Raw genomic sequence first — 18,926 nt, forward strand, 5'->3', positions numbered from 1 at the left:
GTTGTTTTGTAGAGATGAAGAAGTCCAAGTAGAGGGAGGTGGAAAATAAAACAGACTTCTTTCTGTTGGCCTTGAAGATACTAGAAAGAATTAGCTCAGATATAGATATGTGTTCTAGACAGTGGAAATTTTATTTGGTTTATAAAGAATCACTGATTCAATGGGCCCCTGAATCACCCTTTATTGTTCTTACAGGCTTGAAAAAGAAATAAAGTCATAGGTCTACTTAAACCTTTAATCTGGAGTCTGCCTGGGTTCTGTCACCCATCACTTTGGGATTTAATTAGTCTTACAAACTAATATTCTTCCCTGTGAATGATAAAAATGTCAAAGTCTCGATGGACTGACAATACACTGCAATCCACACTACCTATGGTTTTGGCCAGTCACATATGATAATTTATTAAATAAATTATATTTGAATTTACACTAACAATTAGGTTAATTCTTTAACCTGCAGGCATGATGCAGATATGTGCTTTACAATTATCTTGCAAGACGGCCTTGCCTATTAATTGCTTATTTGAACAAATAAATAAAAAATGGCCAAAATGTGTATTACATTAAAAAAAAGACCTCCAGTAATCAAAGTTTTTGATTGAAAGTGTTATCCACAAAAAGTTACCTGAGAACTTAAATTCTAGAGAAAATTGTGATTTAAATTCACAAAACCATCAAATGAATAATTTTAACAGATTCTCAGCTCTTCTTAAACAGATGACTGTGTGTTTGCAACTGAATGTTTGATAAATGAAAAGAGACAAAATGTTCTACTTTTCAGCACATTTTTATCCACAGCTGGTGTGCAGACCGAGACTGAGTGTATGTTAGCTTTAGCCGTGATTTTTCAAGTTGAGGTTTACTATATTTAGCTCTACATATATTTAGAATCGATGGAAGTAAATTTTTTAACTTTGGAAAATGTTGCTGAATGGAGACTTCGGTCCAGCTGAAAAATATCAGCAGTGCTCCTTGATCCTACCTCTACGGTGCAGAGAATTACTGGCTCCAGGGACCCCCTCTGGACCCTGTGAGAGTTTTTCATCGTTCCTAACCGCAGTGAAGCCTTCGTGAGGCACACTCATTCGCTTCCCCGGTACGTACACAGAATCCTACACCCGGATACCTCCTGTTGTAGGCTCTTTGCTTTAATATATGTGTACCAGAAGGTATGTAAGCATTTATTAGGATTGTACAGTACGTTTGAGGCATATCATACCTGTTCAGGAAAAAATAAAGATACCTGGGGATTTGCTTAGGCATTTTAATAATAGTTAATATGTTAGAAAGTATTTATCTTGGCAGAAAATTTTAGTATATATTTTTTCTAAATGGCTGTTTGCCTAACTAGCATGATAATAAAAAGTCATTTTCATATTCCCTTTCCTATTCAGTAGGTGTGACTCTGGTTCCACACCTGCTGAAACATTCCTTGAGTCATCACAGTAATTACAAACACGCTTGAGTTCATGTAGATACTTTATATATTCCCTATTATATCCTTAATTTTTACAGAAATAATTGTTGTATACATTCTGCTAATAACTCTATGTGTGGTTAAGTAGAAGTCACTCAATGTATTGCTGGCATTCCCATCTGTAAAATGGGGTAACGCTGTGTATTTAGCTGCTGATTGTGTTCTAGTATTGATGTCAATATTGTTGCGATATTCTGAATTTTCTAAACGCTATGCAAAATCCAGCTTATGAAAATGTTATGATAAAGACTTTGAACAAAAACGTTATTTGAATGTTTATAAAATAAGCAGCTCAAGGCTCTTGCCATGCTAATCAAAACACCAAAGTTAATTTAGTTGTTATTTAGAATAGCAATTCATTCAGATCAGCAAAAACATAGTTCGCAGCCACTCAAGGCAAATAATAGTCACTAAAAAAGAGCAATTTATTGCAATTGGATTATATCAGCATAAACACAATGCTGCTGGACTGAACAGGGAAAATTGAAGGCTCTGTAGCATTTCCATGGCAGATGTCTGCCAAAACTCCTTTAGTGAAGGTGTTAACCTCACCCTGGGCTGTGTCAGCTCGTGTGGGACAGCCGCCCCGCAGTCGGCATAGCCCTGCTGCTGACATGTTGCTCCACTTTGTTAACACTGGGATCAGCAGTATGTGCCTTATCTACAACGTGGTGTGACTGCACCTTTTGTATTGTAAAATGAAGTGAAAATTGTAGTGGACTGTGTACGGAAGAGGTGATTTCAGAAGGGCTTCTGTTAGGTCTTGTCAAGCCACACGCCTGGTCCTCGCTCACATCTTTGGTCGCTTCAGCACGCGTTTTATTTTAGGCTGCAGCAAACAACAAAACAAATGTCGAACGGTGCAGCGAGGGCAGTAAGGGACCTGAACCTGTCCAAATGTTCGCTTTGCCGGGGACCTGAGCCGAGGAGGTGGTGGCCACGGTCTGCACATTGCATCTGAGCTACATTTGGCTATATAAACAATAGTCCTCTCAGCTTACACTGTAATTACATCTCTTTGGTGAGTCACTTCTTTCACATGATGCAAATATTTACGGCTTGCAAAGAACATGATACCCAATCAAGGAACAGACTTTTCTGGTTAGCGTGGAAAAGGCTCGGTATCTGAGGCTGAGAAACTGGGGAGATCGTATTTGCTTAGGGGATCGGGAGAACTTCAATGGTACAAAATGTCTTCCAAAACCAACCCAAATCCTTGCTTTAAGAACCCCAGCTTTTGTTCAGACTTTTATTAGAGAAGGTGGTGACTTTGTAAAGCTCTGTGAGATGAAAAAAATGTGCAGATGTATAAGGCGTCTGGATTCAGCCGCTTCGCGTTGCGACATCTTAGTGCCTCTTTGGAGCCGCCAGGCCTGAAATCCCGTGTTTCTCAGCCAAAGCCAAGTTTGACGCTGCCTTGCTGATGGATGTGTGGTCATATGAGAAGTACAGATCAACCTCCATCAACACCAGACACTTTGCAAAGGAGGGGAGAGAAAACAGGATTCACCTCTCACCCGGTGAAGGGCAACGTGAGCTGGCATGCCTGGGTTCTTCCAGGGCCAGCAAGGCTTGTGAGCTATTTTGAGGAATTTTACCATTCTTATCTCAAAATCTGGAAACACTGAAAGTTTTTCATTAGAGGAAAATGCTGATCAGGGAACAGGCCTACACTGGGAATCCATACGAAGGGCAGTAGCTGACCAGTTCATTGATATATTGAGCATGATTCTCATTTAATTCTAACTTTCAATTATTTAATTCTAACTTTTGCACTTTTATAACAGTAAATGGCTGCATGGTTAATACATCAACACTGGTAACTCAGGCTAACAGGATGCACAAACAAGTTCAGAAAATACTTACCCAACTTATTCCAGCCTTTCTTGGGAAGTTTGAAGCAATTGTGCCAGGATTGAAGTTGCTTCTTGATAAGCTTAAATATAGGTGACAGGGAGGACTCCTGCTTCACAGATTCCTTCTCAATCTGGAATTGTATTTAACCCCTTCTCTGCATCCCCATCTTGTGCAATAGTTGGATTTTGGTCTGATTAGTGCCAGCTGTTTATTAATGTAACTTAATTTATGTAAGTTCTCATGTTTATTTGAATGTAAATCAACTGAGAATGTGAATATTTTCATTGTGGTTTGTCTTTTATAACCGAATATTTAATTTAGGAATGCTACAAGATTATAAAACCTGAAACCCTCTAAAATGACTTCACTCTTGCAGCATATCTGTGTGTAATGAATCTATACGAGTACAAATGAGAATTTGAAATGAAAGCATATGCCCTGCCAAATTAAGGGGTCAGAGAAAGCACAGATGAACTAATGGCATCAAACCTGCTGCCAAACTGCAATTGTCAGGCCCACTTTTTAATAAAAACAGTTCATACACAGAAAAAAGTAGGAAATCTGAAAGGAAAAGGGTTTTGAAGAGAACTGAAAAAAAAACACATGACCTTGCTCACTAGAAATTAAGACCTCTGAAATTACAAAATGAAAAAACTGAGCTGAGATGAATCATGTGGATGAGCATATGAAGGAAGGAATGTTTCATGCTCCTGTAGCACATATGGTTGGGTGATATGAATGTAACAGTGTTATCAGCCATCAGACGTAAAGGGGACAGTTGGGGGTTTATGCATTTCCTTATTAATCTTGTGAAAAAGATGGGGTTTGGGCTTGAAACATGGCAAATCCTGCAGAAGGGTGTCCTCACAAAGGAAGTCTCTGAATATCCAGTTGGGAATGTGCTCCCTGTTCAGTCCACTGAGGCTTAGGTTTGTTTTACTATCAAAAATTAAGTAGTTCACAGGTCTTGTATGCAAGCTGGAGGAGTCCAGGACTATACAAGGTGCCGGGTTGTATAGCTTTACAGGGATTTTGTTAATTCTTTGTTTCATCTTCTTGAATGTTGAGGACTTCTTTTCCAAAGTACTGGTAGCATTAATTGCACCTTTCTGCTCATTTTGGTTTCCTGTTCTGAGAAAGTGTCCTCGAGGCACATCTTATTTTCCAGTTACCCAAGAGATAGGCACAGCTCAAAATTTCAAATTTTCCTACTATTTCATGTTACCACTTCTTCTCTTCTGAAGTACCACAGAAGCCAGAAAAGCTAGTAGTAGATTAATGCTACTTCATGCCTCTTCTTTTCCTTCCAGTTTCATCCTGGAGAAAAAGGATGGAATTAAGTCAACATAAAGCTTTGACAAGTCTGGAACAACCTCTGGTTACTGGTCTGTTTTTCAGACTCATTTCAGGCAGTAACCTGATCAAATGATGAATTCAGTACAGCTGTTGAAAGCCCAAGTATACTTTCTGAAATCTGTTTAAATGGCTTTGTAACACCTAAAACCATAATTGAGTGATGTCAGCTATTTTAAAACTATTATTTTAAGACACCAAAAGGTGATGTGATGCAACCACACTATTGCTATCAGCTAAGGACCTTCTGAAGTAAATGCCTACCTGTTCAGGGGGCACACTGAATTCCTGGTGCTGACTGTTTTGATAGATGTAAAACTGAGCGACACATTTTTCCATGGTGGCCAGGAGATTTTTACAGGAGATTTTTCTGTGGCTAGACACTGCTTACCAGGTTGTGGTCATAGGTTACAGGTGCTATAGCATAAATATTCAGGTCTTCATAGTTTCTTCTCAATTCCTGAGCTTCCTTTTCACTGACAATTTTAAAAACCTTTCATTTTTGTAATTAATACCATTTCTGAGGCTCCTCTGTTTTGTGTTCAGGTTCCATGACAAATCCAGAAGCTAATGTGTTGTAGATGTCCCTGCTTGACAGGGGGATTGGACCAGGACCAGAGGTCCCTTCCAACCTCAACCATTCTGAGTTTCTGTGGATTTGTGTTACTTAACTAGAAATAGCATTTTTATTGAATGGGGTTCAATCTGATGTATTTTGTGGACATGTTCATGGATCTTGGTCAATATATACTCAGAATGTAGATTTCCAGAACTAATGTACTTTTGGGACAGAGACTGTCAAAGATGACTCTATCAAAGACACCCAACATTAGTCTAATGAAATGAGGCTATAAATTATGTCAGCGTGAAGTGAAACACTTAGTAGTTCTGCTGCACAAAATGGGACTGGCACCATCTTCTTTGCGGGCATGTGATATTGTTTCTTAATTACAACCACAGCTGAAATGAGTAGTCTTTGGGAATTGGAGCGAGTTTATCTAAGCACTTACGTTATCAGGAAATATAAATAGTTTATTTATTCATAGGACAGCTACCATCTTCCAACTACAGGTTTTTGATGGACACTAGTGCTGTCTCAATCCGCTCAGAATTCAGAATTATTCTTTTGTGCAAGAACTTTATGGCAAAGGCACTATAATTTAATTTAGTATAATGTCTTTAAAACAATGATGTTTGTTTTTTAAATGAATATTTTATATGTTGTGTTTAATTAAAATAAAAGTCTGCTACTGATCTAGGAAACGCAAAACAGACTTGAGTTCGTATTTATGAAGTGTAACAATATTGGCAAGAAACAACTTATCTTGTTTATGAGACATGCCTCCCATTACCGCTACAGATTGCAGACGTTTTATTGCTGAGCTTTACATGGTTTACAATTCAACAAATGTAGCGAAACTGTCATCATGAAAATAAGCCTATAAATGTAGGTTTGGAGGATTTTGTTTTTAAGGATAGTATTTAAAGATCAAAATGTGTTTCTGGTAACTCTGGAAGATTTCTTGCTTTGAAATCCCCATAAAGACAGAGCAGTCCCGGGGAACACTCTTTCAAATACGAAAGGGAAACAGGTGACATTTTTGCATCTATTTCCACGTTACCTATAAATGACAAAGCTTTGCTTTACTCTCTTGTTGAAATCCAGTTGAAGTATTGCCCCACACATACTGAGAATGTTACACACGGGCATTGCTTTGCTTCTTGATCAGCAGAGCTTCGGAAGCTGGCTCTGGCCGTCCCTTGGCTAGGAGGATTATCAGATTGAGAGCTGAGCTCCTGCTGCACTTCTCCGTGGCTCTCACAACAGTTTGCTGTAATTAATGAAATCACACCCAGGTCAAAGTATGACTCAAAACTTCTATATTTTTCATTAAGACATCTGACGACATTAAGTATCTCCAATATCTAACCATTTAATTGCATACGTTTCCAGGATGCTCATTACTGTGGAAGATCTGTACTTCAATAACAGTGTTAGCATTCTGAGAAGATGTAATTAATTAAAGTAAGGCCTTTGTGATGCCAGCAGATCTTATCCATTTTTCATGTGCGAAAAGGTGAGGTAAGCAGTGAAGCTGGATGTGCCACGCTCATACCATGCAGTGCGGGGAGAACAGTGACTAAAATTTGTGACTTTCTCCTTCCAGGCATGGGGCACAGCGCGTGCAAATGCAAACTCTTGGTGGTAATTAGATGCTATGAAACCACTCAGCTCACCCAGATGCTGGGGTAGGTTTTCACACAAGATTTTAATTTTTATTTTTAATTCATATCCATATTTATTTAGTGAAAACAGAATAAAGAGGAAGAAAACCGAATAGTTTCCAGCTACAAAGTGGCAGAGCACTACAGGGCAGGACTGTTTTTATGAGACCTTGTCCCTGTCATCTCTGCTCCTCCCAGCCTCATCCCGAGCATGGTCCACACTGCTGACTTTAAGGTTTTTCAGACTAGTCAAAGTCCAGAGATTCATTATCCTCCGACTTAATCATTTTTCACATAACAATATTTTGACCAGTTTAATCATCCTCATGGAGAGTATGGCAGTCTTGGCAGCTACTTGGCATACTAAGATAGATTCCCCAAAAGACCAGATATGCTTCTGAATTGGAAGAGTGATGATATATCATTTGCTTATTAATCATACAAGAGAACAAATGTCTTTGCTCCTCATTTACTTCTTTTCTCCCTCTCCCCAAATTCTTTCCTGTCTGGATATCCAAATCACTTAGGATAAAAATTTGTGTGTTGTTTTTTCATATTTATTTGGCTCCATATGTTTTCTGCTTTGCCTTGTAAAGAAGCTTTCCTTAATGTTCTGCTTATTTATGTTTTGGCGGCTTTTAATAAAAAAACAAATTTAATTCTGAACTGTTTAAGTCTTAAATCTGTAAATATTCAACAGCTTTTTAGCTGCTGCACAATAGATTTTTTTTTTCTTGTTCCCTTGAAAAAATGGTGAACTGTGCACTTAAGCTGGTCATGTTGTCTTTATTTTTATTAGTTTGTAATGTTGATGCTCTTTTAAGAACTTGTACCTTAAATTTATATACATATATATATATATATATATATTTTTTTTTTTTTTTCTGAAATAAGTGAGACTTTTTTATATAGTTGGATTCTTCTGGGTGGTAAATGTAGGAGAAATTGAGCTTGTATTAGACAAAGTCAAATGCCTTTTCCATGTGAAATGGGAGGCGGTGTGAAATATCACAACATGTACAAAGCTAGATATTATGTGTTCTCTGATGTCTATACAGACAGCGATGTATCAGTGCAGAAAGGGATTATTCCAACATATTTCATATCCATATGTTTATTCTTCCTTTCTTACAAGATGGCAGCTTGCATGTAATGAAAAAAATGTGCCATAGGCTTAGATCAGTTGCTGCGTAAATGCAGCAAAGATCTTTAGCAGGGGTGATTTTAATATTGGCCTATATTAGAGCTGAGTCAAATTCTACTCTTCTTGTCATAGAAGTCTTCAGTGTCGGGTGCCACAGGTTTCCAAGTGCCAAGAGCAGAGTTGTGCACCAGGGATAGACAGGTGGGTCATGGCATGGAGCTGGAAGACGTAAAGGGAAAAAGGAGATGAGATTATTGCAATGACTGACAGGTGCTGTGTTATTTCTATCTTCCTAACTAGTTGCATATTGAGCTAGATAGGAAAGCACGAAGTACTGGGGTTGTGTGCTGAGATCTGCAGCCTGTTCTAGCCTGGCTCTTACCGGAGTCAGGGAATGCAAATGTGCTGGAGGTGTTAAACATTTTTAGACATAGATGGGGCAAGGTTACTTGGTTTTTGTAGGTTCACTAGGAATGTTGGGCATGTATGGGTTATTGTAGATATTAGGTACCCATTATGTAAAATGTGAAAACAATATAACAATATTTGTAAATATTATACTTATTATTTTTTTTTAATATTTTAAATTTACAGGTATATTATTTATCCCAACCTGGTAGGTTATAATATAACTTGCTGATAACATATAAATTAGGTAGGTTATAACATAGCCTGCAATAAAAAGATGGAAAACCAAAATGATCATGCAGGAATTCAATATGGCAGATGTTTACTTTTCAGCTGAGAATACACTTGAATTTGAAAAATATTTTGATCTTAGCTTATGTATTGCAAGTAATTGAAGTAGATAGGATTTATCATCCTTCCTTTGACTAGCAGATAGAAATCTGAGAGTCACTTTTGCAAGAACTACAATCAGTCAATTAAAATCAAATCGATGAAGTTTCTGTTTTTATTGTTCATGTTGAAAAGGTTGTCTCAGTCAGGATGCTGATACATGACACTCTTCACGTTCATTTACGACACTCCACTAGTGCTTCGGATAAATACTGCGTGCTGCTAAAAGGTTTGTGATGCCACAGACATTTACCTGGAGTTAAGAAAGATAAGAAGTACATTTTTTTTTTTTTGCTGTCTGTTAATCTGGAAGTACTGCTTGTTCGCTCTTGCCACTGGGAAGTGTGTTCCAAAGGCAGCCCCTGCAGATATAGATTATATCTGTGGGCTAATAGGATATGGCCTCTTTGGGCTCCCAGATGGGGGTCCCTTTGAACACGACCCCTGCTTGCACCAGGCTATTTGCAGAAAGGCTGCACCCCAGTCTGACCATCTTTGCTCCCTTCACTTTGGGACTGTCACCAGGCAGGGTTTGGACCAGAACAGAGCACGAGTGTAGCTAACAACAGCAAAAATTTAGGGGATGGTTTCAAAGCTCATGGTTGTTGCATGATTTTACAGGACCTGGGGCTACTGAACTGTCTTCCAGGTATATGGTAAATATAAATTAACTAAGCAGCATGTGCTCAGACTGCAGCTGTCACCTCTGGCTTCTGTGGACACGCTCTGAATTAGCAGACCCAGGAGCACAAAGCAGTGTCCAGATACATCCGAAGCCCATTAAGTTGGGCAGTGGAAGCTTCTTCTCCTAATGCAGTGCTAGTCTCAACTCGGGACCACTCATAACTAAAAGGGAGGTCGGGCCGTTTTCTTTCCCTTCCCTCATTTTCTCCACTTCTGATGCCTTCACTCTGTTCTTCTGAGGCTTCATACCGAGGCTTTTATCCTGCTCCCCAGCCCAGGCTGCCCCCCCTGCCGAGCCAGCGCCTCCAAAGACTGAATTCGCCAGCATCAAAACCCATTTCCAGCGTCTGTCCTTCAAGTGTGCTTCCTACCAGGGCATTTTGGGGTGACATTAAAGGCATAGGAGTGACCTATTTTAATTTCCAGCCCCTCGATCCGTCTGAAGATGCCTTGCTTTTATGTTGGCTGTTACAAGGGCGGGAGTGAAAAAGCTTTTACTCAGAAAAGATTTAGAAGAAAGGTCTCGGAGACAGTAAAGCTGTTCAGTTTTACTGGCACACAGAGTCACTTCTACTAGTTCAGCTCAGACTTTTGGCAGCTTGTTAAGCCGTGTAGCACAGGAGCTCGGTGCTGCTGAGATGACTTCTATTACACCGTGTGCATAATTATTTACTGAAAGTATTGTTTGGCTCACTCTCTAAGTCAGAGGTGCCTTGTTACAATCCCTTCTGCAGTCACGATACTGCCTTTGTGGACATTTTAATGTACCTGGGTAGCAGATAAATGCTTCGGATGGTTTCTTTTCCCCACATTTTGCTAACATAAATAGTTACCTAGCCAAACATTTGAACACAAAGCTGCATTCAGATGTTGTGAGCGCAAAATATTTATTGGGGAAATAACCTTGAAATGTCATTTCAAATGTTCGGAAAAAAATGAAATTTGGCTCTGATGAGCTGCCAGGAGTGGCGCATACTTGGGGTAATACTTACATCTCGAATGCAGACAATAAGAATAAGCAAACTCTCCCACTTTATTCTGTCAGCAACACTTACAACTGTGCTGAAGCTACAGAAACACACTATCATGCTTTCTAATGACCATAATTCATCATGTGAAGCTATCGGCTTGAAAATAAAATATTGCTACATAGCATGGAGATTGATAGCCAGGGCTTGCTTATTGATTGCATTGGAAAAATGAAAAAAAAAAAAGGGAAAAAATGATTAATTTTTTTAAGCTGATAGCACCATGATAACTGATTCGAAATTTGCCATTTTCTTTTCTACAGTTCTGTATAATGCGGCTGCAACATAGATAGATGCAGAAAATATGGTGTTATGCCATCACGCTAAAGCCAGCTTCACATTATTTTCCTTTCCATATATTTTTCAGTGCATTAAATATTTAAAGCAGTGCCATCACTCTTTGAGAATGAATATACCTGTCAACTCATCCCCATTAGTCCTTTCAGTCTTGGTCTTTCTCAAACTTTGAGGAGTCTTGAATTCTGTAACAGAAAAGTCTTTGGGAAATAAGAGGCAAGCCCATCGAACAATGCGTATGAAAGGACAGTGTGCTTTTTTGGCTGAATATATCAAATGAAATCAGATTTTCTCATTTTACATTACTTGGTTTGAAGTGAGCGAACCAGATTCCTGCTTCCTGAAGCATGCAGTCCCTCTGCTGAGGGGTGAACAAGCTGAGAGTAAACCAAAGACAGGCTGCAGCAATGGTCAGTGAAGCCTCACGTTGAGCAAAAGAAATGATGGTGACGTTGGAATGGATGCTGCAAATTGGGCTAAGAGGTCTGCTAATGAACATGTTGGAGACAGTGCAGGTCTGCTGTCTTTGGGAGCACTTTGGGAGCGTATCTGGGGAGATTCTCCATAATTCTGAGTCCCAATTTTTGTGGATCGAATCATGTGCATTACATATGGCTTCCCAGGTTCCAGTTTCAGCAGTTTTATTTGGCTCCAAATTTGGTAGCCATGGTTACAACCACTCAGAAGCAATCTCCACTTTTGAAAAAAATATGACCTTAATGTCTTTTTGTGAAAGTAAGAAAGCACAAAGACATTTCCAAGTATCTGTATTTGTTAAATTCCAAATTGCCTTTCTAAAAATACAGCTATGAACTCCTTGGGAATTAGAAGGAAGGAACCTATTTCAGAAAGGACATTTTAAAGCAATTTTATGCTGAAATGAGTCCTAAAATTCTGGCCTTTTGTTCTTTGTCGTGGAGGCATAAGGAAAGAAAAGCTAGTGATCATCCTTAGGTTACAGTGATCGGAATAAAGAACATTTTCTGATCTTCTACTTGAGCTTTTACTGACTTTAATGGAACTCAGCATCTGTCTTCAGCTGAAAACTCAAGGACCAAATTCTGCTCCTCTAAAACCATTGTTATCTGTGGAGCTAGTTACCAGATAATTTGTTTCAGTCTGTTTTAGCTCTAATGACAAATTCACATATAGTTTATAAGTTTTTAATCTTTTAATTCTTGCTTGCCTCCAGATTTGGAAGTTATTAAATAGCCTAAGAATGAGAAACAGAATCAATGTCAACGGTATTATAGCTATACTTAATAAAAAGCTTAATATATTCTGGGTATTTTTCTATTATAACTGGGCTTGAGATTTGGCAGGGGTGGTCCAGAGCCATTTGTAGCGATGGAACTTGTGTCACTTCTCATGTTCCACCCTGGTCCAGCTTTCAGACCAGCCAAAAAATACTATGAAAAATTCTTCCTCTTTTTAAGGTCTTGGGAAACTAGTTCCAAATACACGTACTGTAAAAATACAAATATTCAAAATGTGCTGTTGGAAGGACATAATGATGACACTGAAGTCTGGTTTCTATGGGGAGTTTAAGTCTGTATAAGTGGTATTTGACATTTCTATCTTTGACCCAAGAGAGTTCTTGCTTCATGCTTCATTCATTCCCTTTTTTTCACAGTTGTTGTATCTATCAGGAGTTAGCCCTTTTTGCTCAAACAGTTTCCAAGAGGAACCATGTCAATGCCAGTCACGTATATGCTTTGTTGTACTGCTTATTTACAGTTAAATACATCCCAAATTTTGTTTCCTTGAACTCAGGAAGACCAAATAATAGCACACAGTTTCCTTGTACAACGTGTATCGTGCCAGTTGTAGTTCTCCCAAAATTATTTCCTTGTACATCCTGCTATGGCCTGTGCACAGCATTTTCAGTCCCAGGATTTCCAATAGATTTTTTGCTTCATTTGCAATGCTCTTCCAAAATGAGGAATTGATTCACTTTCTTCAGAGTTCATCTCCTTTCAGTAAAAGCAGATGAAGGCAATTCCTATAAGGTACAGGCATCACTTGAAGGGATGGGAGGATGTAGCTCTGCTCCCCATCTCTGTCACTGAAGCATTGTACAATATCACAGAAGTTGTTCCATCAGCCTCATCTTCTTGTTACCTAATTGCTTACACTGCTCTGAGAGCCATGACATGAATGTTTGATATGGTTGTGGTAATTAGGAAATCTACTATACTGAAGACCCAGTGGAAGTTTACAATACAGAAAAAAATTTACTATATTGGTGCATTCTCCATTGCTGCTGTAGTCAGTGGCCATAAATGGCAGAAGTTGTGCTCCTGCTCTAAATATGAAATAATCACAACCATTTTTGCTACTATGACTGAAGACCTCACACGTACAAATAATGTCAGCAATACTTGAGAAATATATTTGAATAAATCAGAATTTGGACGTTCACATTCATCTATCTGTTAGCTTCACAGTCCTACACGAGGACCTTACAACATCTCATTTCTTATTTTACATATTTTTGACAGCATATGAAATGTCCCAAAATTTCAAAAGGCTGATTTACTTTGTTTGCAGCTGTATTTCAGAAACTTGGAGTCTGTAGATGGTTTTACTCTGTAAACTAATGTAGTCAGAGAAATGCAATCCATTAATATTTTGACAAAAATTTAAAAGCCCTTAAATCAATAGGCAGCATGCTGTGTTGTCGTGATCTCTAGCGACAAGGGACATCATTGATGGCTTAGAAGAAGCGTTTTATGATGGAGGAATACCTTCATTGGAGCCTTTCCTCCAGGACTGAATCCCTTCTGAAATGAGGGATGTAGGGGAGCACATATTTTGTAGACTTATAGAAATGAATACAAAAAATACTGTCTGGGTAGCTCTGTGCTGTATATTCACCTGTGAGTTATATTTTATACTATTTTAAGAGTATTTTGCTCATATAGTAATGCTGTTGAGTCTTTGCTGATACCGTGTTTAGTTCTGAGACTGAAATTTGCAGAGATATTTCTCATGAGAGGTCTCAAATGAAAGTCCCATCTATTCTTTTCTAGACGAGAGGTTCTGTGAAAAGTGCTGCTTGTTTTCACAGTTCTGCATACTTAATAATTAAAGCAAATGCACCAGGGTTAATTCGTTATTAGTGAAGGCCTTTATCAATCTCCATCTTTTATTAGCATTTTCTATGGTGGCTATTATTATCTGCGGAGAATGTTGCTAAAAAAGAAAATAATTTCTCATTTTAGAATCCAATGTCTTCAAGGACACTCTCACATGGAGAAAAATGGGTATCAGAGCAAATAGTTTGACTGGATCACTGAAATAATTTTCAAACATATGTACATGTATAGATACATATAGATATACATACTTGTGTATATACCTGTAGACATACACATGCCCGCACACATGTGTGTATATATATATACACATATCACTTGTGAGCTCCAAGAATACGTCAGTTAAAAATAAATAAATCCAACATGTCCAGTCAAGGATTTGTTTTAAGCAGAAAGTATAGCTCCCAGGACTTTGTTACATTTTAATTTTGTTTTCATACTACAAAGAGAAGCCTTTGTTTGCACTCAGGAAGAGCACCTGTGGAATCTTTAAACATTTTCGGGCATGTTTTAAAAGCTCATCCTTGTGGTTAAGATTTAATCTATCAAAGTGGTATAAATAATGTAGACATAGCCTTAGGTGTCACTTCTTCCCCTTGCAGGTCAGAAAATAGCAGAAGCATCGCTCTGCTGCATGTTAAAATATTACTCAGGCAGAGCAGTGACAGGATCCTGTGCTACTGTTGAATTATAGGCGTCCAACTATTTATTACTGGTTATTTATAAGGTCCAAAAACACACGTAAAAACCACCAGGCTTCTGACCAAGATAAAAACATAAATAGAAAAATAGTGTCTTATTAAAAAAGAAAGAGTCACCCATACACCTCTAAAGGTTTTGCTTTTCAAGTAATTAAAAGAAAATTACTCAGCAGAGCCTAGGTGATTTATGGTTCACACATGACACACCGCTTGATGAATGTTTCTTGAAAACTAAACCTCGAAAACAAGGCCACCTCGTTTTGGGTTAGAGTTGGGCAGAGAGACCTCATTTTTCCACTATTAGACTATCTGGATGGGCATAATGCTGGCGGTTCGCAGCACTGCTCGGTTTCTGCTTTTTGCTGTGCTCAGTAGCTCTTCTGTGCTGTCACATGAAAAGGATCCCTGCATTCATCACCTCTCCTTCATCAGCCCAAATTGCCCCAATGCCTTGGCCAGTGGTTAGTGCATGGCAAGAGCTCCGGACCCGTGCTAGGATGGAAACATTTAAAGTGTCATGTTTATATAGAGAAAACGCGTAGCCTTCCTAGTGGTGGGAGGAAAGCTTGAAGAGGATATGAATAGAGGAAGGGAATAAACATATTTCCCTGGGCTGTTAGTCCCTCTTTTCTTTTCAATAGTTCTGTCTCTCCATTATTCAGTCCATCTTTCCCTTTATATGTCATGTGCAACATGAAACACTTTGTTCAGTTATGCAGAATTCACAAAATATTAATGTTTTGCCCAAAAGACTCTTTTTCAAAACAGAATCCAGCACAGCTTCCAAAGTTACTGTAACGTATCCGCACCCGAGTGAGGTCTGGATGTGGTTCACAGTTCCTGTAAGGCACTTGGGCTGTTTGATGGGTCATTAATCAAAGGAAAAAATAACCCCTAAACTCTCCTTCCCATTTTCATTAAGTATTTGTATTTTGTATCATAAGGTGGTATGTTTTGAGAGATGCCTTTTGGCCAGGACATCGATGCATTGTGAATGCAAGATTACTTTAATAAATGTAAATGTAATTATTTCACGCAGCACTGTCCGTATGACACCACTTAGATTCAGAAAGGCGTCTTTACTTCAGCATAATGATTGAGAAACATGATAATTTATGGGTGAATGTTTCATATAAAACTACAACAGATGCAGTGCTTTATTGGTTGCAGTGCACGTCTGCAGGCACAACCAACGAGGCACTTTACATGCAGTTTCCTACATAGGATGCCCTTATAAAATGTGGCATTTCTTTCGCTCCGATATGTGCATGTGAAAAGATCATTTAAAAATGTGAAGACCAGAGTTGAAGAAGTCATATTTATCTGTTGCTGCTTCAAACGTCCCGAGTTGCATAAATATCATTCTTTGTATGTTTGCCATATCCACATTTGGATGCATAAATAGGGCTCCCAAATTGGGAAGTGAGTTTAAAAAATGGGCCCAGTGAGTGCTTTGGCTTGCTGGTGATCAGAACTCGTTTGTGGCAATGCTTGGGTTGGGTTGGGGTCTCTACTGAGGCTGTGTGATGGAGAAAACAAGCCTTCAAAGGAAGGTGAGATGAAGGGGAGAGCAGTGCTGTGAGGGTGATGGATGTTCGGGCATGTACAGAGGACTGCTCCCTCCTTCCGACCGTCGGGAGCGCACTGCTAGCCAAACCCAGATCAATGCGAGCGTGCTGCTGACACTTCCCCACATATCTGAGGCATCTGCAAGCCTAGACATAGCAGACACCTGCTCTTTCTTTAATTTCGCATTTCAAGAAAACTAAGCCCGTTTCTGTCATGTCTTGTCTGCATCACCTTCCAGGCGGCTGAGTCTGGTACGGGGACGGCTCAAAGCGCACAGGCTCCAGAGGGGCTGCTCCGACGGGACGAGTGTCTGCAGGAGGAACTGCCGAGCCCTGCAAAGCCTGCCTAGCCCACCTGTGTCCCGAGGGCTCTGAATGTTCAAAAGGCTCAAGTATGTATTAGTGCTTCTTAAAATCTACACCTGAAACTTTTTTTTTTTTTTTTCCCCATATTAATCTGTGTGGTGTTGCATACAAATGACTTCGGTGTCTGGCCAGAGCAGTGTTAAGGTGCACACGTTGCAATGGTGGAGTTTCCACGACCATACTTAAAATGTGTGGGATGAGGGTGTGATGGGTCAGAAAGTCATAAGCAATCAGAAACAGGGAAATGAGCCAATTTGCAGTACAGCATTCCTGTTGTGAGTTCAGGGGCTGCTTCTTTGTGTCTTTGGGAGTTTTGAATTCATTCTTTGAAGGCGTCCAGCCAGATCTCCAGAGGTGTAGAAACACGTACAAACATGAAGGGAAAGGGAACAGAAACAACAGTGATCTTTCAGCTTCCAGACTTGTGTAGGACAAACAAAACAGCTGTACTTCAATTTATTGGGCTTATCAAGGGCACGTCCCAGATGAAGATGTGGTGAAATGCTGCATGCCTTACCTTCTGCCTTGGTGTATGGTGCTTCCCTGTATTGTCCTCGTTGGCTCCTGCATGGTGTGCAAAGGAAAGCAAAACGGGCAGGCAGTCAGGGGCTGCCGAACACACACCAGAGAGTCCCATGTGGTTGGAGGCAGCCTTCAGCACCAACCCTTTGCTCTGTTGCAGAACAAAGTGTCCAACCTGGTCATGAAATGTGACCTCTTATGTATTCTGGGCATTGCACAGAAGCATTTGTATGCATAATGTAAGTGGGTTAAATTTATTACAAGGCTTGCTGCAATTACTGGAGTTGATCCTAACTCTGCCATTGGCAAATATGGCTCAGTAAGATATTATTCCATCAGCTAGGCAAAAATCCAAAGTGATAATCACTTGCAAAAAGATGTAGAATTGTTAGAAATATTTATAGCCATTAGTGTAAAAGTTTGGGTGAGTTTGGAGTGCTAAAGGAGTGGTAGCATTTAAACAGAAAGTTGTAGAGTGAGGAAAATAGCAGGAGAAATGTCTGAGGACTATGCAGATACAATGCAAACGTTTTAGAATAAAAGCCCAAGTCCAGCAGCAGTCCTGATGCCTAAAATCACATAATCTTCAATGGTACTCCTGGGGTGAAATTTAGCCCTTTAGGTTCTAAGCACAAAAAAGTTGTTTCTTTTAGCTCTTATGGGTTCATCTAATCAAACTACAAGTGCATCTCATCTCTGCTGTGAAAGTTGGTTTTGACACGTTTCCAGGTTTTTCCTGGTGGAAGTGAGGTTGAAAAGTTCACGGGTTCACGTCTTACTCCACAATCTTCCTGTAAGAGAAGCTCACACTGGCTCCAGACTTCGCATGTATTTTAGCTACCGTCTCTGTAGAGATGAAAACCTTCCATGACCCTGCAAAGTAAGCCCTGAGAAACCTCCTAATTCCTGAAAACTTTTGTAACTTTTCCAACTTTTCCTTGGTTCCATATGCCAAGGATTGAATTTTTGAGAGGGAGGTATTAAAATCTGGTAAAAAAATAAAATGTCAGCTATATTCAGTTTCAGGTACAAAAATTAATTAGCCAAAGAATTTCAATTTTACTACTGGCAAGTCATACTAAATTAGCTTTCCTATGGGAAAAAGAAAAGTTCAATTAAAACAAAAGACCTGTGTGGAAGAGATTCTGCAAACTATTTCGAGTTCAATTTTCAGATCAGTGACAAATTAACGGGGGTATTAAGATTTTATTCAGGTCTGCATTTGGAGAAACTCGAACTGTACCAGTGTGCAAAAGATAAATAGAGCCTACAGCCTCAGTTCTGCATGGCTTCTGATATAAAAACTAATAGGATGGAAAATTACTTAGAAGTAAAAAAAAGTGCCTCGATATTAGATAATTAACACTGCTTACTTGAAGTTCTGTAACAGCTGACTGACAACAGGGATATTCGCTGTCTGTAACCTGAGAGCAAAGTCTCTTTCTTTACTTGGCTTGACAGAAGTGATTTAAGAGCAGCACAGACAATAGGAAGGACTGTACCACAACACTTCAGGACTTGCTCATATCCACAATGTAAAATTTCCATACTATTTCTTACCCTCCTTAACCACTTACTGCTCTATTTTTTTTGTGTGGTTAGGATATTTATTCTAAGGACTCACTGTTTTGCAGTGTCCAGGTACCCTGGTGCTGTTCAGAGCCCAGCTCACCCCAGTGCTATATGCAGCCATAGCAGATTTATCTCATCTAGCCCGGAGCACTTACAAGGAACGTAAGTTCACAGTGGTTTTTCTCCTGACTCCTGTAAAGGCAAATGAATAATTCCTGAGGTCTGTATAGCCTAA

The 18,926-nt window shown here is 39.3% G+C and overlaps 1 long non-coding RNA gene across 7 annotated transcripts in view; it reads left to right on the plus strand.

Moving 5' to 3' along the window:
* LOC101798800 (uncharacterized) overlaps window positions 1–18,926 on the plus strand; it is a 408,273-nt gene that overhangs the window by 182,564 nt on the left and 206,783 nt on the right. For all 7 annotated transcript variants that reach the window (XR_011810523.1, XR_005267127.2, XR_005267130.2 and 4 more), the window contains one exon: window positions 16,471–16,623. This is a non-coding gene — a long non-coding RNA (uncharacterized lncRNA). The remainder of the gene's footprint in view (window positions 1–16,470; window positions 16,624–18,926) is intronic.

Source organism: Anas platyrhynchos, chromosome 7 (assembly GCF_047663525.1).
Source record: "Anas platyrhynchos isolate ZD024472 breed Pekin duck chromosome 7, IASCAAS_PekinDuck_T2T, whole genome shotgun sequence".
Taxonomy (NCBI): domain Eukaryota; kingdom Metazoa; phylum Chordata; class Aves; order Anseriformes; family Anatidae; genus Anas; species Anas platyrhynchos.